The sequence below is a fragment of the Macaca nemestrina genome, chromosome 15 (assembly GCF_043159975.1).
Source record: "Macaca nemestrina isolate mMacNem1 chromosome 15, mMacNem.hap1, whole genome shotgun sequence".
NCBI classification, from domain to species: Eukaryota; Metazoa; Chordata; class Mammalia; order Primates; family Cercopithecidae; genus Macaca; species Macaca nemestrina.
Genome location: NC_092139.1, coordinates 94,599,907 through 94,621,939, shown reverse-complemented (window position 1 = coordinate 94,621,939; position 22,033 = coordinate 94,599,907). Strand labels below are relative to the sequence as shown.

General features: G+C 45.2%; 1 long non-coding RNA gene across 1 annotated transcript; it reads left to right on the top strand.

Annotated features, from left to right (window-relative positions):
- Positions 1 to 10,927: 10,927 nt before the first annotated feature.
- LOC139358946 (uncharacterized) lies at positions 10,928 to 21,423 on the top strand. Its single transcript, XR_011614428.1, has 3 exons — positions 10,928 to 11,011; positions 11,619 to 11,811; positions 21,212 to 21,423. It is a non-coding gene; the product is annotated as an uncharacterized lncRNA (long non-coding RNA).
- The last annotated feature ends 610 nt before the right edge of the window (positions 21,424 to 22,033 follow it).

Here is a 22,033-nt window from a genome sequence, read left to right as displayed (position 1 = left end):
CTCAGCAAAGGCTGGAATCCTGGTGAGATGCTCCATGAATGCCCAGGAGTCCTGGTTCCAGTCCTTGCATGTTCTCATGGGTGCTGTGAGAACACATGCTTCCCTCTTCAGGCCTTGGTTTCTCTATCACTTCTTTCTTATTACCCACTCAAAAATGAATAGTTCAGAATAAAACAGAATCCTAGATAAACCATAACACGTTCATGACCCCTGACATTCTAGGTGCAAGCTTATGTATTTGGATGCTGTTACCTGTTGAATTGTGTCCAGAAAATGATGTTAAAATCCTAATCTCCCAAACTTGGGAATGAGACCTTATTTGGAAATAGGATATTTGCCGATGAACAAACTAAGATAAGGTTATGGGGTAGGACCTAATTTAATATGGATATATCCTTATCAAAAGGGGGAATTTGGACACGGACATACATAGAATGAAGATGATGAAAAGATACAGGGAGAAAACAGCCATCTACAGGACAAGGACCCCTGGGATCACAGGCAGCTAAGAGAGAGGCTTGGAACAGATACTGTCTCACTGCCTTCAGAAGGAGCCTGCCCTGTCCATACCTTGATCTATAACTTCTGGCCTCCAAACCTGTAAACAAGTAAATTTCCCTTTTTCTCAGCCCCCTGGTCTGCAGCACTTTGTCATGGCAGCCCTAGAAAACCAACACAGGTGAGCATGCCAGTTTCTGGGGGAAGGTTCACACGTTTCATCAGGTCATCATGGGGGCTCATGATCCACCCCACCTCAAATTACAACCCAATCCTACATGGGCTTCCCACGAGGTAGCATAAGAGCTGTCTGGCTGGGTGCGGTGGCTCATGCCTATAATGCCAGCACTTTGGGAGGCCAAGGCAGGTGGGTCACTTGAGGCAAGGAGTTCGAGATCGGCCTGGCTGACATGGTGAAGCCCCATCTCTACTAAAAATACAAACTATTAGCCAGGCGTGGTGGTGCACACCTGCAATCCCAGCCACTCTGGAGTCTGAGACAGGAGAATCACTTGAACCCAGAAGGTGAAGGTTGCAATGAGCCAAGATTGTGTCATTGCACTGCAACCTGGGTGACAGAGTAAAATTTCATCTAAAAAACAAAACAAAACAAAACAAGATAAAAAAAGCTGTCCTGAACGCTTCAGGCAGCCGAGTTAAGGTGCCTTTTACCTGCTGCTGAGAGCACTCTGAACCACCGATACTATTCAGGGACAGTTATTTCAGGGGTTGACTCTCCTCATGGACATAAAATGGCTGCAGAAGCCCCAGCATCACTCCCAGATCCAATCACACTTAGAGATACATTCTGAAACCCTACATAATAAAGTGTAAAGCACAGAAATGGATATGGCAACATGGTTTGGGCTATCCAGGGGATTTTTTATTCAGACAAACTGAACCCATTACCCATTATTTCAGATTTAAAGGAAGTAAAGATCAGCCCCCTTTTCATATCTAGCTTTGGATGTGATATCAGAAGACCTGGAGTCTAGCCCCTACCCCCTTATTTTCTAGCTTTACAGACTAATTATGTAGAGCCTTCAACTGGAAAGCAAATAAAAATATGAGTCAAGCAACTTCAGGCATGGTGGCTCAGGCCTGTAATCCCAGCACTTTGGGAGGCCGAGGCAGGTGGATCACAAGGTCATGAGATCGAGACCATCCTGGCTAACACGGTGAAACCCCGTCTCTACTAAAAGTACAAAAAAATTAGCCAGGCATGGCAGTGGGCACCTGTAGTCCCAGCTACTTGGGAGGCTGAGGCAGGAGAATGGCGTGAACCTGGGAGGTGGAGCGCTCAGTGAGCCAAGATCATGCCACTGCACTCCAGCCTGGGTGACAGAGCAAGGCTCTGTCTCAAAAAAAAAAAAAAAATTAATATCATGTCATCTTTTAATTCCACTTCTAGGAATCAATCTGAGGATGTGCATCAAACTATGGAAAAAGTTTTATTTAAGAAGGTGCTTATTGAAGCAGTTGGTTTGTAAATTTAAGAAACAAAAAAAGTGAAACAACTGCCCTGGATGGGGTTGGTGGTTTAGGATACTCTCAGCTGCAAGTAACAGGCATCTTAACTCGGCTGCCCGAAGGAGTCAGGACATCCACTATCTTACCTTATGAGAAGCCCAGACTGAGAGTGCAGTGAGAAGGTGCCTGCAGAGGTCTACATGTTAGCTTTTTTGCCTGGGCTCACTGTCCTCATGGACACAAAATGGCTGCAGAGATCCCAGCATCACATCCAGATCCAGCCATATTTAGAGAAAGAATGGGGGCATTGCCTCATGAATGCCTCTTTGTAAAAGCCAAACAAAGTTTCCCAGGGGCCCCCAGCAAATTTTCCTTTATATTTCATGACCTGTGATCGTGCCATATGTCCAGGTCTTAACGAACCTTCACAAGATGAATAAAGTGGCTGTAATTGGATTGGTCAGTCAGGGCCTCCTCTCTGAGATTGGAGGCAGGGCTGGCTCCGGGACACTGATGGTGGACTTGGACTCTATGAGGAGGAGGAAAATCGGTGTAGGAGCTCAATGTTTAGCAGGTAGTCAACAGGATGGTGTGGTAGTCGCTGGTTGTAGGATAGTTACAAATGAAAAAGTTAAGATTATGTTAAAATTAAATGGCAAAAATAAATAGGTGATGAAGATTGAGCTGTACATGGCAAGGGTTATTGTCAATGGAGAAATGCATTCTTGGAAATCGGTAAGACCAGCACCCCAGTATGATTAGCAAATGTGAACATGTCCGTGGGATATAAATATCTACTAGCCCATGAGAAAAGTAAAAGTGGTATCCCTAATAATCAAAGTATTTTGCTTACAACGCTGGCCACGTTTATAGAATCTGATTTTTTGAGGAAACAGGCACTCAACTGCATTAACAATTTATACACAAATGGGCACAACAAGTTGGCCTTGAGGTCATGCCTGTTTATTTTTTTAATTAAGGTGAAATTCACATAACATAAAATTAACCGTTTTAAGGTGAACAATTTCAACGGCTTTCTGTACATTTATGATGTCATACTACCATCACCTCTACCTAATTCCAAAGCATTCTCATCACCCTAAAAGAAAATCCTATACCCCTTAACCAGTCACTCCCCACTACCCCTCCCCACAGCCACTGGCAACCACTAATCTACTTTCCGTCTTCGTGGATTGGATTCACCTGTTCTGGATATATCAAATAAATGATGGATCATGTGATCTTTTATGTCTCGCTTATTTCACTTAACGTGGTGGTGTCTTCCAGGTACATCCATATTGTAACATGCATCAGTTCTTCACTCCTTTTCACGACTGAGTAATTTTCCATTGCATGTGCCTGCTTTTTGACCTGCCAGTTTCACATCTGGAAACTTATTCCAAGAAAATGATCATGAAATTTTGCAGAGAATAGCTACCAGGACCTTTCTGAATGCATTATTTAGATGGCCACAAGATGAGACTTGGGAAAGTAATTATGATTTATCTGTATGACAGGATATGAGGAAGGCAGCATCCATTGTATTACAGCAGAATATTTCACAATACCAGAAACTACTTACAATTGCTCCTCAGCCTTTTGGCTAAGATCAAGTATTGAAACTACTTGTGGCATGGTGATACTTCCATTAAAAGCGTATTATAAAACCTTGTGTTCTGTATGACCCCCTTGTCAGTCATTGCTTCTGTTATAAAGAGCATTTGTGAGGTGTGGAACGTCTACTGTGCATCAGGCACTGTTCAAGGTGCTGAATAGAAAGCAGTGATTTAAATAGACAGAATCACTCATTTTGGGTAGTGTGCAACATTATAGTGTGTGTAACTTTGGTGGGGGCTGATGAATGGGCAATAGGGGGTCCCCTGGGGGAAGGAAGGAGGTGATATCCATGTACTTTGAGAGTCTAAATGTATAAGTAGAAAGAAGTATGGGTGGTAGATTATAAGTAATCTTTATTCCTTTCTTTTTATGTGCTTGTAATGTCCACATATTTTTCAGTAAACTTGTGTGTTATTTTTATAATCAGGAAAAAGAAAGCTGACTTGTAACTGGTAGACTTATTAAGAACTACTATATTACAACACCAAAATGAATATAATTGAAATGTAAATTATATTGCAGAATTTAAATATTGTAGACTCTATGCTTATAATCATATATATGTGTGTACATGTATATATACGTGTGGATATATGTGTATGTGTGTACACATATATACACATACACATGCGTGAATATACACATACACATGCGTGTATATACACATATATACACATACACATATATATAAAGCTGTGTAAAAACCAGTTGCTTTGTATCATAATTGACACGTAGTGGGTATTCAATAAATTCCTGTTGAATGAATGGATTATTTGTCTATTTGCTTCCTATTTTTTGTATTTCCACATTTTCCTCAGGATCATGTGGTTTCTTTTTTTGAGACAAAACATCAACCAATTATTGTTTTATTTTAAAATTTTAGTCATATAATACATTTGCAAGGTAAATAAACTTTAGTGTAAGGAGCTAAACAAGACCAGGTTTACACGGTGTCTTCTGCCTCATCGTAGGCCTTCTAGAAATGTTTGTCTCTTTCTTTCTCCCTGGAGTCCTCTAAAAAAGATGCCATTTACAAGAGAAAAATTGACTCCTCTGCAATTGTTTCTCTCCTGTACATCTGTGATATAAATCACAGCCTTCTTGAAGAGCCTCTTCAGAGCTCATAGACTCTTAGAGTTGGGGGGAACCTTGAAGATCCCCAATCCTTTCTCACTCCACCCCAATATACAGATGAGGAAACTGAGGCCCATGGAGGAAAAGTGACCTGCCCAAGGTCACACAGGAGACAGTGACAGAGCAGGAGTGGGAACCCACTCCTTACTTCTTAAAGTTTACTTCCTCCCATCTTACTGACAGCTGCCTCTGCCAATTTTAGCATGAAGCATGCTCATGATGTTGGGAGGCCTCATGCTCCTTGGGAGTGAGTGTGTTAGGTTTTTTTGGAGGCCTCAGTTTCCCTACTCAGATCCGCGCTTCCATTGGAGGATGCCTTCATCCTTGCAAAGAGACAAAGTCCAGCTTCATGAAGGAAAGCTCTAGAAGGCTCCCACTCTGCCTTTGCAGCTACTGCAGAACTCTGACTGTGAAGGCCAAAAGAGACATGTCTACAAATGCATTTGACGTTTCCTGAGGGCCTCCCCTGGGCCAGTTCCTGTGTTGGGCTTCAGGGATGCAGAGACAGGCACAAACCCTCCTCTGCTAGTGGAGGAGAAAGACAAATGAACAGATGACACATAAACATGATGGAGCAAAGTCCCAAGTCCCAGGGAGACCAGTCTCAGGAGAGGGGCTGATGGTGTTTTAGGGCAAACCTAGATAGAAGCTTCCATGAAGGCAATGGCCTTAGCAGCAAGTTCTTGAAGCAGAAACTCCTAAATCAGGGTTCAGAGATGGGATTATTGAGACCAGGGAAACCACTGACATTGTAAACAAGATGGTGAGAATGTGCATTGATTTCCTTGGGAGAGGGTGTACAATTTCCCATCTGGTTGGTAAAATGGATTTTAGTCTCTACTCCTCCACAGGGATTTTAAGAAGCACTGTTTTACTGGATAAGGAGGCATGTCAAGTGACAGCAACAGTGTGTCCAATGACAAGGGATGCAATGTTACGTGGCATGTTGGAAAAACAGAGTCCTTAAGGATGGGGCTCCTGGATGGTGGCAGCAAAGCATGGGAATAGATGGGGCCCACATCAAGAACCTCACACTAGAAAAGGGTTTTACCAGGTAGATGCATGAGGAAGTTTTCTTGAGTCCTCTGTTGATTTCAGAGACAGTCTTTTGCATTTCACGCTCTGCTTTAAACCTCTGATTGCCTAAGATTTCCTAGAGCCCTGTGGTCCCCACCCGGCTCTGGAACAGATTAAGTGCCCCCATCTTCTGCAAAACGGGCAATGCTAACATCCCATATTGCAGAGGAGGAAACCGAGGCTCAGAGCAGGGGATGTGGATTGCCCAAAGTCACAGGGTTGGAGCAGATCCTGGGTGCATCTGTTATCTGTCACCCTGGGTTACCTTCTACACAACCTTGAGAGCACCTGCTCACAGACCACAGCCAAGCCCTGCCAGAGAGACCCAAGGAGGGGGCCGTCCACACCCCCTCCCTCTCTTCTGTCCACCTCTGCGTCCTTACAACTCCCTGGCCATGTATAAAACATTCCTAGAAACCACTTATTTCTCATGCATTTTCCATGAGGTCGGGCCCAAGTTAAAACATATAAACATAAAAATATCAAGAAGCACTTTAAAAAAAAGAAAGAAAGAAAAGGCTATGTTTCATAAAATACCAAGAGACCAATTTCTGCACTTGCCCTGTTCCCCTGGCTGGTCACCCAGGGTTGTTCATTCTCTCCTCCTTTCTCTTGCCTGCTTTTCTCTCCTCTATCAACTTTTCATCTTTCCCTTTCAGCTTCACCTTTTCCATTTTTCTTTTCTCTCTTCTTTTTCTCTTTTCTGGGCTCATTTCCCCATCCATTTACCTTGCTCTCAAAGTTTTCCTCTGTCTGCGTTTCCACCTGTATTTCTCTGGTTCTTTCTGGCTGTTTTCCTCTTTCTCTGCGTGTGTGTGTCTCTGATTCTCTTATCTGTGTCTTGCTGAGTAAGCATCCTTTGTTTTCTCCTTGCTTGGTTTCTGCCAAGGTTCCTTCTTGCCCCTCCTACACCCATAACAATAGCTAAAGGTCAAGGAAATGACAGTGATCCCAAGAGTTGGTGAAGATACGGAGCCACTGGAACCCCAGCCACTGCTGGTGGAAGTGTAAATTGGCGCAACCACTTTGAAAACTGTTTGGCAGTTTCTACTAAAGCTACAGGTCTATTTACCCTGTGACCAGATATCCCATTCCTGGGTGTATTCCAAGGAGAAATGAGAGCTTTTATTTCCCCAAAGGCGTAGAGGAGGGTGTTCATGCCTGCTTGACTCAAAGTAGGCCAAACTGGAAACAGCCCAAATAGCCATCCACAGGAAAATTGACAATTGAATTCTAAAGCGTTTATGCATTGGAATATTGCACAGCAATGATAACAATGAACTACCGCGACACGTCACAACATGGATCAGTCCCCAAAACGTTGTTTTTAAGAAAAAGCCTCAACACACAATAGTATACGCTGTATAATTTCATCTGTTTAAAGTTCAAGAACCGGCAAAATGAATCTATGTGCCAGAAGCCAGAAGAGTGGCTATCTTTGAGGAGGTGTGCATTGACTTGAGTGGCACAAGAAATCCTTCTAGGGTGTCCGAAATGTTCTATATATTGATCTGCGTAAAGTACAAACATGGGTAAAATATCCATTACGCTGCACATAAGATTCGTGCAGCTTACTGTAAGTTCTAACTCCATTTAAAAATAAAGAAAAATTAATAGTACATAGAATTGCTTATTGTAATCATTATGCTAATAATAATTTTTATTAGCACAATCGGCAAATGATTTAGACTCAGGACCCATAAACTCATACATGTTTTCGATCCCACTGATTAAGATGAAAGCGGGCATTTAGGTCCCCATGGCTGAGAACTCATCTTCCTACTAGACTGAGTTGACTCCTCAGATGCCTCCAACGTCACTGTTACTAGGAGAGCCACACACCCTGGGACCATTTGGAAAGACCTTCCTTGGAGAGAGAAAGACTGCTCCCATTCCCAGGTCTCACATTTATGGCATCTGTCTGATGCTTTGTTATTTTATTTCCTGCTTCATTGGTAGCTATCATGATTATGGTATAACTCAACACTTAACTTTGATAACCAAGTAGTTAATTAATAGCACGAAACCCAAATCCAAGTTAACAGGAAGCGGGTGGTCTAGCTGGAAACCTCAAGGAAATTGTTGCCTCTGTAGAGCCATCAGAAAACTATGACAGCCAACAGGGGAGGCTGAAGGAGAACCAAAACTCCAGCCCTGGGACTCTGAAAGGCCTTTATTTATGTTTTTCTTCTTCATTTGAGTCCTCCCAGGAGGGGAGGAAAACACAGAACCCAGCTTTCCTGCTTCAACAGCGTGGGTGTGAGCCCAACACACATAACCCTTGAAGGCAAACTAAAACCCACTTATTTTCATTGAAAGGGAGGAACTAGGGCCAGAGGGACTCAGGCACTATTAGTTAAATAATGGTGCTTAAAAATGCATTGAATTTAGCTGCCTCCCCACCCCTAAAAAAATCTGGAATTTTCCTATTGAGTATACTTTTTTCTCTTGCCCATGAATATTAATGCTTTTCTCAGAGAGCTCTACTTGAAAAAAAAAAAAAAAAAAAAACAAGAATAAATTAAATACCTACAGATTTTTCTAATTCCTCTTTTTGGTGACATGCCGTCATTACATCAAATTACTGAGATGGGCCCGCTCTTTTTTTTTTTCTTTTTGGGTGAAAATTATGGAATATAAAGTATATGTAAATGGTGCAAAGGAGGAAAAAAAACTGTGAAGGAAGAATAGGGGAAGGAAAGGCATTAGGTATTCCGCCGGCGTAGTAGTCAGCCAATTAATCAAGCAGTGGCGAGAAAAAGATGCAGAAAGGATGAGTTCGCCCTTCATGTTGATGGGGCCGGCGCAGGGCAAACGCTACGGCACCTGAGCTCACGGTTAGGCATGCAGAAAGGGATCATGGGAATATCTTCCCGTCTTTGTCTTTCTCGTGAAGGATGGAAAATGTCAAGCTGTTGTTTGGCTGGATTGAGGGGGATGGGGGTGGGGGAGAGTCGAGGAGGATTCACAGTCTGGTGAGGCAAGGTTTTAACTCTTTGAGGACATCTCTACCTCCCCTCCCTCCCCAGCCCCAGCTCCACCTTCTCCTTCTCCCAGCCCCCAAGCACATCTGTAGGGAACTCTGCCTGCAAATGGCAAGTGGGAAGGCGCTGATTGATGGTGACATGCAGGCTGGGGCAGCCTGTGTGTGTGTGTGTGTGTGTGTGTGTGTGTATATGTGTGTGTGTGTGAATGCGCACGTGCGTGCATGTGTGTGTGTGTGCATGTGCATGCATGTGTGTATGTGTGTGTTTGTGTGTGTATTTGTGCACACACATGTCGGGGGCGGTCAAGAGGTATTTTTCCTCTCCCTCATAAGTGTTCTTTGTTCATTCTGGAAATGAGCGTCCATGACCCCTTCTCTCTCTAGCCCTGTCATGTCCCCTTGGAAGTGAGCAGTGCCTTGAAATCAAAGAGTGGCTGCAAATACGATGGTTGTAGTAATGAGGCTTTGAGGACACAACCAGGGCTCCCTCTGCATGGCCCTCAGTATGCTAAGCCCACCCAGGAGGGTGGCCTGACAGGTGTCCCCTGGAACCATCAGAATTCCAGGATGACTGTAAGGACTGGCCATTCCTAGGACTGGTGCTCAAAAGAGAATTACAGTGCAGGGCTTATCACTCACACTAATAATGATGATCACATAGTAATGTAATAATTAGCCAACTTCACCAGCAATGCCTTGTCCTGATGCCTTTAAATTTCCACATCATTTCACTATTTTTAAACTCTGGAAAAACCATGGTCCCAAGGAAAGATGTATCATTAATTCACTCATGGAGAACATGGGTATTTGATTCTCACCATTTGCCCTTGGAATGGACTTGGTGAGCACTAAGTGGTCTATTTCGTGGGCACTGAGTGGTCTACTTTGGCAGATGAGGATGCTGAGATCAAAGGGCTTCCTTTCGGCCAGTGGGTGGACTTACAAGGAGCTCAAAGCATGTCTCCAGTTCTTATGCCAAGGCTTTCTGTCCTTTGGCCAGAGAGGAATGAGCAAAATGAACTACATCCTGTTCCACCACCCTCTCCCAGGACCAGTCTATGACCATTGCCAGCACATCATGTGAGCCCACTGTGAGACCCAGGTGCTGGATCCAATCCATACACAAAGCATGGTCCAGGGATCAGCAGCATCCTCCTACATAAGAGCTTGCTAAAAATGCAGCGTCTCTGGCCTCGGCTCTACTGAATCAGAGCCTACCTTTTAACAACATTCCTGGGTGATTCGTGTACACATTGAAGTTTGAGAAACACTGTTTTAAGGCAGACTTATGCCCTATATTTACTGTGTGAATTCCGGGTGAGTCTGATGATCAAAGGCAGCTTCTACTCCACGAAATATGGTACCAGGTAACATCTGCTGGGACTAAGTGTGGGAGTTGTTCGACTGCTCTTCGCCCATCCTGACACACCCTATGAGATGGGCACTGTAGATGTGCCCATATTACAGATGGGGACACAGACACATGAAGAGGTGAGGGGACTTGCCCGAGGTGGGACAGCCAACAAGCAGCACAGCCAGAATTGGAACCCAAGCACCTGAGTCCCCTTTCGGGCCGGTGATCCTTAAGCTTGAGGATGCATCAGAATCGCCTGAAAGACTTGTGGAAATGTAGATTTCTGGACACCAACCTAAAGTTTCTGATTCAGAGGTGGACCCCAAAATGTGCCTTTCTAACAAGTTCTCAGGCAGCAATGCTGAGGCTGCAAATACGGGGCCCATGCTTCGAGAACAGCTGCTCACTGGAGGTTCATCACCTGTGTCAAGAAACTAGCTGGTTGTGTGATCAACTCCAACCAGATATGATTCAGATTCGAGTCAGTGCCCCTGCCCTAAAAAGAAAAAGAAAAAAGGTGTATGTATGTGGGTGTGGGCGTGGTGTATGCATAGGGAATCACAAATAACTAAAACACAAAGAGGGCATGGTGGTCCACAGAAGGGAAAATTACCTTTTGATGATCCCCAGCTTGGTGACATGAGCTGTCCCCATGCTCCTCATTGCCATGGTGAATTAAGAGTACATTGCAGCATCATTGCTGTAATAATCCTTTCCATTATTTAACCTGGACAATGCATGGTGTTATAATGGGTTTCCTGCCTCTGGTCATTAAACCAACACTTACAAGGCCCAGCTTGTCCTGGCTGGGTTCGGTGCAGGACATTGGAGACCAGGAAGATAAGACACAGGCTCTGTCCTTCAACAACTCCCAGGTGGCTGGCTACACCCCTCCATTTGGGGCGGGTGGGTGGAAGGGAAGGTGTGCATAATTATGGAAGAAAAAAGGGGGGTCCTGAAAAGCATTCACAGCTGAAGTGACCTGGTAATATTTGAATGTTACTTTCTTGTTGTTGTATGCTGCTTGGAAAAAGTTTATCTGTAAGTGGACTAAAAATACAAACAATTTTAAAATACAAAATTGAAAGCATAACTTCCAAAGTTCTTCCCCCCAAGGGGAATAACTTAACATTTTTGGGGAGTGGGCAAATATCGTTTTAGATATCTCCTTCTATTTTCCTCTCTTCCTCCCTATCTCTCTCCTCTCTCCTTCCCTTCTTTCCTTTCCCCTCCCCTCCCTTCTCTTCCCTCAATCTCTCTCTCTCACCCTTCCCATCTCTCTCTGCTTGTTTCTCTTCCTCTCTTTCTTTATCCCTCTTATTCTCTCCCCTCTCTTACTCTCCCCTCTTCTGTCTTTCTCTTCCCCTCTTTGTCTTCCTCCCTTCCTTTCTCCCTCCTATCCTCTCTTCTCTGTCTTCCTCCCTCTCTCCCTCCCATTCTGTCTCCCCAACCTCTCTTTCTGCTTCTCTCCATCACCTACAGGTATATGACCAGATGCACCTCTGCGTATTTGAGAGCAGTGGTGGAAAAAGACTAAGAGTCCATCAGGCAGCCAAGAGTCAGAAGGGTGTGGGGGGAAATGGATGCTATATGGTAAGGAATGTAAAGTGACCTGTGGAATGACAGCCCTAAAGAACTAACCCAAGAGTCTGAAGAATGAGGGGATGCCCAGCAGGTGAGTCAGCAGGGCCTGGATCACGGTGTGCAGTTTGCACGTTACCCTAAAAGGAATGGGAAGCCAGGGAAGGTTCTAAGCAGGGGAAAGGCTTGGTCTTTTTGCCTTTTAGGGAAACCTCTCTGGTAGCTAGTGTTGGGTCAGACTGAAAGGAGAGAAGCCAGAAGCCGTGAGGCTGGCCGCATCAGATTCATCACAGCTAAGAAATCTTAAAAGAAAGACGACAGGATGCCAAGGAGGAGGTGTGTTTGGGTGTCGGGCATTTTCCAATTAAGAGAAAATAGAACCCTGAAAGATATTTTCCTTCTGCAAACTCCAAGGAGAGAAAGAAAGAGAGAAAAAAAAGAAAGGAAGGAAGGAAGGAAGGAAGGAAGGAAGGAAGGAAGGAAGGAAGGAAGGAAGGAAGGGAGGGAGGGAGGGAGGGAGGGAGGGAGGGAGGGAGGGAGGGAGGGAGGGAGGGAAAAAATAAATCCCAGACTCCCCCGTGTTTGTCTCTTTATCTCTATGAACCTCAATTTCCTTATCTGTAAAATATATTTAAAATTCCCATTTAGCAAAGTGTTCAAAGAGCAAATGGATGCCCCTGGATTTTGCAAATTATAAAGTTCTTAACCAACAAGCAACCGTGGCTGCTGCTGTTGTCCTATGGTTGACTGCATTTGTAGCTCTTTACATACTTCACAGAAGTTCTTACCGCGTGCCTTATGTTTTCATAATTCTGTATCTTTCAGCTTCTGCCTCTAGAGCAGCACTCTTTCTAATAGAACTTTCTGTGATGATGGAAACATTGCATATCTGAGCTGTCCAATGTGGGAGCCACCAGTTTCCTGTGAAACACTTTCAGTGTGACTGATGTGACGGAGAAACCTCATTTTACATTTTATTTAATTATAATTAATATACATTTAGATTTAAATAGTCACAGATGTCTTCCACATTGGACAGCACAAACCTGGAAAGAAAGACCATTGAAAACATGGACTATGTCTTACCTGCCTTGCAATCCCTGCTTTACAATGGATGGATGGACGGATGGATGGATGGATGGATGGATGGATGGATGGATGGATGGATGGATGTCTAGATGAGTGAATAGATGGAAGGATATATGAGTGCATGAGTAGAAGGATGAATGTGTAGATGGGTGAATAGATGGAAGAATGGATGGTGGGTGGATGGATGGATACATGAGTGGGTGAGTGGAAGAATTGTTGGTTGGGTGGATGGATGAATGGATGGATAGGTAGATGAATAAGTGCATAGAAGGATGGATGGATGGATGGATGGATGGATGGATGGATGGATGGATGGACGGATGAATGGGTGTGTCGATAGGTGAATATGTGGATGTATATATGAGTGGGTGAGTAGAAGGATGAATGTATAGATGGGTGAATAGATGGAAGAACGGATGGGGGGTTGATGGAAGGATATGTGAGTCAGTGACTGAGTGAGTAGAAGAATGGTAGGGTGCATGGGTGAATGGATGGATAGGTAGATGAATAAATGAACGGAAGGATGAATGGATGAGTGTGTAGGTGGAAGGACGGGAGTATTGGAGGATGCATGGGTGCATGGATATATGTGTGAGTGAAGAGAAGGACGGATGGGTACATGGGTGGGTTGGTGCATGGATGGATGGATGGATGGATGGATGGTTATAACAGGTGCTTACTAGTATGGCTGAAAGGGCTCTCAAATCAAACTAAAAACATCTGGTTGATGTCTTCACTCCATCACATACAAGTTGAATGACCTAAAGCAAAGTATTTTACATATCAGAGCCTCAGTTTCCTCATCTGTAAAATAATTCTAATCTCAGAGGGCTGTCATGAGGGTGAAATGAGATCATTTAAAGCACTCTACAACATATAACGGACTGTACAAATGTAGGGCATCACTATTATGTTTCATGTCCATTGAGCAATTGAGTAAATGGAGCAGTTGCTCCTGATGCATAGTAGATCCTTGATAAACGTGATAAATGGAGGCAAAAATGAGTAAACCATTACTTACAATATGAAGCACAAGCCAAGAGAGGGAATCATAGTTTTGAGGAATACCAAGAGGAATGGATTTTTAGGAAACTGCTGAGGGGGTCAGTTGGAGAAAGACATGGTGAGTCTGGTGGAGAAGGAAGGGTTAAGATTTTGGATTCGGGCAGATCTGGGTTCAAATTCCAGCTTGTCTACTTTGACAATCTGTAACTTTGGGCCAATCTCTTCACCTGCTAGTAATTTCTCTCCATAGATATTAATGGCATTGGAGATGATTCTCTACTTCGGAAGACTTTGGAAAAATTACCTGAAATACAGCATGTGTAATTACCCCATAACAGTCACATAGTAGATGCTCAATGAATATATGTCCCATAACAGTTCCCCTCCCTAGACATAGATTAAGGGATGGGTAGAACAGCTAAAAGAGAAAGGTATTCTATGTTTCCAAAGAATTAAAATACCACTGCCAATAATAATAACAGCTAACATGAACTAAACTCCATCTACATGTCTGGTATTTAGCTAAGTTCCTTGTGTATAGTAATTATCTTAATTATTCCCTATCCCAATCCTGCAAAGTCAATTCTATTATTATTCCCATTTCGCGGATAAGAAAACTAAGAGCCTGAGAGGTTAGCTAACTTGCCCAGGGTCACACAGGAGCTGAGATGAGAACTCGAGGCACCTGATGCCCCACGTTGTGTTTTTATAAAGCATAAAAGTAAGATGCTCAGCCTCTTAGGGGTTAACTCTCCCACAGTTAACTTTAATTGAACCCTTCCCACATATAAGGCAGTTAACATACTTTATCTGCAAACCTTCCACTATCTTGTTGGGGAGGCATTATCAACCCTGTTTTATAGATAGTAAAACTGAGGCTCAGAGAGGTGAAGCCTCTTGCCTAAGGTCACACAGCCATGAAGCTTCAGATCTTGGATCTGCACTCAAGTTGTAGATTCCAGGGCTGGTGGCTTCACTGCACCACATTTGTGTGGAGACAAGAGAGGAGAACACTTTGCAGGTGCTTTTTCCGGGAGACACATACTTCCTTCCCCTAGTGAGCCATTCCAACCAGGGAGACAACAGCCCCTGAGTCAAACAGCTTTTGGGAGATGCAATTGCTCTTTTTCCATTCCATCTCCCCCATTGGCTCATAGCTTCCAGAAATCTATTCTTCCTGCAACGTGCCTGTCTTGGACTTCTATGTGTGCTGCAATTTTCCAAAATACTGATGTAAAGATGACTCATTCCTACGTTCAAAGAAGAAACTCCTCCACCCTAATCAACCTGGGAAAGACTGCTGAGTGGGGGAGCTGGACACCTGCTTCTGGTCTTGTTCAGGCAGTGTGTGAGCCTCTCTGGGTCTCAGTGGCCCCATCTTTAAAATCGGCAGGTTTGTCCCAGAGCTAACCAAGTTCCCTTCCAGCTTTGATTCTCACTGGTCCTGCTTCTCAGATCTCTGCCTTCAGGGTTGGACTCTGCGGGACCTAGTTGGTAACATAGGCAGCTGCCTACTTGGGGTGGGTTATCTACCCCAGGGGTATTTATGTTCTCTGCTTAAAAAAAAAAAAAAAAATCCCTCATTAAAACAGAAACACCCCCAGAAGTGAGTAACAACTCCCACCTTGACAGAACAGGTCTAGCCTTTGGGTGGCGGTGGAGGCAAGCAGACTCAATAGTAGGGGATGCATCTTGTGGGGCAGCCAACACTGATTTGGGGCTTTCTCTCACTCTGCTCCTACCAAGAACCTTACTTGTCCTTATTATTCTTTTCAAGAGCAAAAATACCTGACGCTGGATAATTGAGCTCTGGGGAAATTTCTCTCCCCTCCCCTAGGTAGTTTGTTAGTGATATCGTAAAAAATGTATTGACATGACATAATGTTGACAATCAATTCTTAAGTGAAAAAAATCCTACAACTAAAAGAACCAAGTTACAGAGTAATATGTATGGTAGGAGGCCATATTTTAAAGATATATACTATTTAAATATATATTTATATGTATACATAGAAATTTTATGGGGAAATGTTCCTGGAGGAAATACGGCAAAATGCGAATGGTCCCTTTCTCTGGGAGGTAGAAAGGGATTTCTAAGATGTTCTTCCCCCAGTTCCATGATGTGTGAGTCACTGGAGTGGGAATGACATGATAGTTTGCTCACCTCTATGTCTTCAGCACCTGACACAGCACTGACAATACAGTAGGTACATGAGAAATGTTTGTTGAATAGATGGAGAGGAATTTTTCCTTCACATTTTCTATAATGTGCTTGCCTTGTTCTTATAAAGATAAATTTAATAAGTGCTTAATTGTTAAGTAAATCCTTTTAAAATGAACAGGAAACTGGTCTAAATGAAGTATCATTATCTATTGGAAACCTGGACCGAGAATGGGGCTGCAAGACGGAGCCTCTGGGCAGTGAGATGATGCTATTTGGGTTGATGGTCAGAGCCTGGCACATGTTTTGGGCATCAGGGGCCTCTGTGAGAACACCTGGGCTTAGCCTCAGAAGGAGCTGCAGACAGCACATTCGGGGGTCCACATCCACAGTCTATTGGCACCATACCAGTCTTTCCTGGGCAGGGTAGGACAGCAGTCTCCACATTTCCAGAAGGTCAGAATGGTATGGAAGCCTATTGTCAATCTATCTTGGGTCACTGGTGATAAGGAAGCCTCTTGAAGCAGAATCACTCTCCCCTCCTCTGACCTGCCCTTCCAGACCAGGCCTCCAACCCAGCCTCATGCCCTGCTTTGCCTGGCTACCTGTCCCAGAAGCCTGTGATGTCCAGGGATAAGACCACGACCTAACCCCTGGCTAGCTCAATTCAGACTAGCTCAGGGAAAATGCTCAGGTTTGAGGCCACTAGGCCCATGTTTAAGTTGGGAGCATCATTCCACTACTCTAAGCCTCAGTTTTCTCATCTGTAAAATGAAAATAATGCTATCTTCTTTGTGCAGTGGTTAAGAAGATTAAGGAAATCATGCATGTACCATGCTAGCTTTGAGCACAGAGCCCAACATGTATCAATTGGCCAATAATTAGAAGTTTCCACCATCAGAAAAGGGTATCTGGGTTCAGAACAGATTCCCTGTGTAAGAAATGGGGTGTTATGCCAAGAAAAAGAGAAGACAGCAGGAATCTTCAGTCATGTACCAGTTAGATACTGCTGCATAACAAATAATCCCACAATTTGGCAGCCTGAAATAACAACTACTTACTATTTCTCATGGTTTCTGGGGATTCGGAATTTGGAAATAGCCCTGCTGGGTGGTGCTGGCTTGGGATCTCTCTTGAAATGGCAGTCAGATGGGGGCCAGAATGGGGATATCTTCAAAGTTTCTTCACTTCCATGCCTGGTGCCTGAACTGGGCAGGTACAACAGCTGGTGGTTGGGACAGTAGGGATTCATGGGCATCTCCGTCTCCATGCCCTCTTTCCACATCATCTTCCCAGCGTGGTGGCTTCAGGGCCACAAACATGTCACATGGTAGCCTCGGGGCCCAAAGATGCATGTCCTCAGGGAGAGCTGGAGCAGAAACTACAGCAACAATTCAACCTTGCCTTGAGAGTCACCCAGCAACACTCCTACAGTATTTTATTTGTGAGGAACAAATGGCTCTTTCCCAGAGAATAAAGTTGGTATCCACACGGACCATGGGGTGATGGTGGTGACCCACCCAGGGGACAGAGGAACTGAAGGCTGGAGACTGTGGGCTCTAGCTCCCAGTCACAGCCCCTCCTGACTCAGTTTCCCCATCTAGAAAGGCAGGGAGTGGCCTCGACAGTGTCTTGAAGGCACTGTGCCATTGGGGGTGCTGCGGTGAGGCTGACCTGAGTTTGGGTTCTGGTGCTGCCGCTGACTAATTCTGTGACCCTGGAGAAGTCATTTCACCTCTCAGTGCCTCATTGTAAAGGGGGAAGGCGGTGCCCACTGTGAAGGTGGTGAGTGTCACATGCACGTGAGGTGCACAACACGTAGGAAGTAGGCTTCTAGTAGTAGGCGTCTTTGCAGCATCTGCATAATTACCAAAAAGTGTGGAAACCTGTGACCAAGGTGGTTGTTTTATTTCACACCTAAGATCTTCACTTTTTATAACCTGGCCAGGTGATAGAGAACTTCTACATTCCCCAGCCACTGTCTCCCTCTTTCCCCAACATACACACACACACACACACACACACACACACACACACACACACACTCTCTCTCTCTCTCCCCCCATTCCTCTCTCACACACACATATGTGCACACATTCTCACATAGACAAGTGCAGACCCATGTACATACACTCATGTGCATTTATACACACGTATACATGTACACGTGTGCACATATGTGCACACTTCCTCTCTCACACACGTGCATATGTACACATATCCATGCTTATATACATATGTACATATCTCACAAACATACACATTCATATGTACATGTGCACATATGTACACAATCACACACTTATGTATATTTGTACACACAAGCACACATGTGTACACACGTATACACTCTCATAAGCACATGTACACACATATGCACATGGACAACTCTTTCACATCCCTATGTACGTGTACACATGTACACATACTCCATCTTTCTCATATACATATACACAACTCTATCCCTGTCACACTCGTGCACACACATATGCACACTCTTACATGTACACACACTCTCACATACACATGTACACAAATGTACCCACACACCCTCCATCTCTCACACACATACACACTCTCCCTCCCCTGCATACCCTCTCTTATGTACACATATACGTACACACTCATGTATTCTGTGCACACACTCTCACACACTCACATGTACACACATATATACACACATCCTTTCACTCATACACACTCACATATAAATGAACACATATAGACACTCTCTTACACTCACGCGCACAAGTACACATATACACACATAATCTGTCACACACACTTCACACACTCTGCACACTCTGGCCTTCCCATCTAGCCGGTGCTGGCAATTTTTCCATCAGCCCATCTGCCCTACTCTGCACCCTTCTCCACCCCACTCTCTGCCCTGGAGGTACACCAGTGCATGCATCAAGGGTTTCTTGTTGTGTTAAGCCAACAGCAAGGCCCAGCAGGAGATGAGAGAAGTAAGGTTGAGGGCTTCCTATGAGAGAAGTCCCTTGGGCAGGCTGGTCCCCACCACTGAGGGCCACAGCTCCTGTCCGCAGGTTCCCATTACTCAGCCTCCCCATCCTGTGGTTCTGGGAACCTCTCACCTCCCTTGCCCCTTGGCCCTTAGAGGTAGTAACAGCTTCCTGCTATGACTAATCCCAGTGCTGCCCCTGCCCTGTGATTTCCCTACATCCTGTCCCCACATTTGTAAATAGTATGCACACATATCCATGCTTGTATACATATGTACATACTGTCTCACAAACATACACACTCGTATGTACATGTGCACGCATGTACACAGTCACACACTTTGAATTTAATATTCCTCTTCAAATTCCCCTGTCGAAAGATTCCACCTGTCTCCTGCCAGAACCTTGGCTGCCCACATTTTCTCCTTGTGCTCCTGCTTCTAACCTCACCTCGCAGAGAGACTCCCCAGAGAGCCCGTATTCCACATCCCCGGCCCTGCCCCCACCCCTTCCATGCCTTTGCATTGCCTCAAAGTCCAAGCACCCTCTCTGGTTCTCTCCCGCAAGCCTCCTCCCCACCCCGCCCATTCCAGCCACACTGGAATGATCAAGGCTCCCCACCCACCCTCATCTTCATCCTCTCTGACATCTACTGGGCACTTCCTACCTGGTGCATACCATGCATTAGATCCCCCCAGCAATTCTGTAAGGCAGGCGTGATTATTGGCCTCATTTTACAGGCAAGGAAATAGCTTTGGCTTTCCAGCCTCCACACTCACGCGTCGAGGTTCCCTCAGGGCCAGTGTCCCCCTAGTTCCTCTCAGCTTATCCAGTACCTACCCATCCTTTATGGTTCTGAGGCCATCTCCTCCAGAAGCCTTCCCATTCTGGCCTGGCCCCAGGGAACGTTTCTTTCCCTGAACTCTAGCCACGCACAGTTGCTTTACTCCTCTGTTGGGCATCCCTTTGGGGTTGCTGTCGGGAACAGTTGTGGACTGTCCATTTCTCCATACCGTGTGGTATTGGGTAAGCATAGAAGCCAGGCTGGGATCAGGCAGTGATCAGAGAAGGCCTCCCGGGGGAGGTGATGGAGAAACTGAGAGCTGAACAACCTGCAATAGACAGTCAGGAAAGACAAGGTAATAGAGTTGCCTGCAGGAGGATCAGCATGTGCAAAGGCCCTGAGGCAGAAGAGGCCATGTCAGTCACACTTACGGGAGTTATCTGTCATTTACCACAACCACCAAGGCCTTCCCTCATCACTACCTGGCCCCAGCCTGGCATCTGTGCTTACCCAATGCCACTGTGTGGATAAATTCTGTCTCCTCTTCTCTGGGAGACGCTTGGCAGTGTCTGGAGGTATTTCAGATTATTGCAAGTGTGTGTATTGGGGTAGGGGTGCTACTGGCATCTAACAGTTGAAGGCAAAGATGCCATTAGGCCTCCTACAATGTACAAGACAGCCCCCGCCACAAAGAATCACCCAGCCCAAATGTCAGTAGTGCCAAGGTTGAGAAGCTCCAGTATACCAGCAGCATTAGCATTGCCTGGGAACTTGTTAAAAATGCAAGCTATCTGGCCCCATTCCAGATCTGTTGAATCAGAAACTCTGAGGGGTAGAAGTCCTTATTGTAACAAGCCCTCCGGGGGATTCTGAGTCTAGCTCTAGTGTGAGAACCACTGGTACAGCCACAGCAGTGGTTCTCAGTCCTGGCTTCTCATTGGAATCACCTGGGAGTTTCCACAGCACACAACAGCAAACCTCCATCCCAGAAACACACTTTAATAGTCCAGGAGCCCAGGCATGGGCATCTTTTGAAAGTTTCTAGTTGTTTGTCATAGACAGCCAGTGGTGAAAACTACCAAGCTAAAATAGCGAGACCAAACACAGGGAGAAGAGAGAGGCTCCAAGGACCAGACCAACAGGGCCTTCAATTACATGCTAAGGAGTGCTGACGTTATTGGGAGGGCATGGAAGTGTTTGTTGCAAGGAAGCGGCTCTCTCAGATAGTTTAGAAAGATTTCTGACTGCAGGGAGGAGGCTGGACAGGAGAGGTAGAGGCTGATAGCAGGGAGACCAGTGAGGAAGTCGAGAGGGGATGGTAGACCAAACCACAGTTATGCCCCTAAAAAGAGATGTTGAAACTCTAACATTTGGTACCTGTGAAAGAGGCCTTATCTGGAAATAGGATACCTGTAGATGCAACCAATTTAAGATGAGGTCATACTGGATGAGGGTGGGCCCTAAATCCAATGACTGATGTTCTTATAAGGAGATGGAGATCTGTAGATGTACAAAGGCACCGACATACACAGAAGAAAGCCCCGTAAGGACAGAGGCAGAATTTGACGTGATGCTGATGAAAGCCAAGGAAAGCCAAGGATTGCCAGCAACCACTGGAAGCCAGGAAAGGCAAGGAAGTTTCTTCCATAGAGCTCATGAAGGGAGTATGGCGCTGTCAACGCCTTGATTTTGAGTGTCTGGCTTCTAGAACTGTGAGATAATAAAATTTTACTATTTTAAGCCACCCTGTTTATGGCACTTTGTTACAGCAGCCCTGGAAACTGATGCAGGGAAGAATTTGCCCAAAGCCCCGACCAATGACCCAGGAGGATCAGGCCCTGGACATTCCCAGCCAGCTGCTGTTCCCAAGGGCTGCTATGGGCCAGGTGGCTGGTGGGTGGCAGCCAAGGTTCACACAGGCTGCCAAACACAGCTGGGGTTTGGCAGGGCAGGTGGGGAGCAACGAAGAGTCAGAGTGAGATGGACAGAACCGGGGCCTGGAAGGAGAAAGTGTTGGTGTCCTGCACATCTGAGGAGCTGAGGGAGACAGTGTCACCCAGTGTGGAATGGCCATCCTCAATCTGGGCATGACTCTCCCAGCCAAAGTGAGTGTTGCCTGCTGAATGCCTTCCTGTTTCTTTTCTCTAAGAAGGGTGACATGAGGAGCCCCAGGAAAGACATATCAAGGTGTCACCCAGCCTCCACGGCCCTGTGCCAGGGGCACTGCAGTGGCCTCCTAACTGATCTCCTGTTCTTTCCCCATGCTGTGCATTCTCCAGAAGCAGAAGTGGTCCTTTCAAAATCTAAGTCC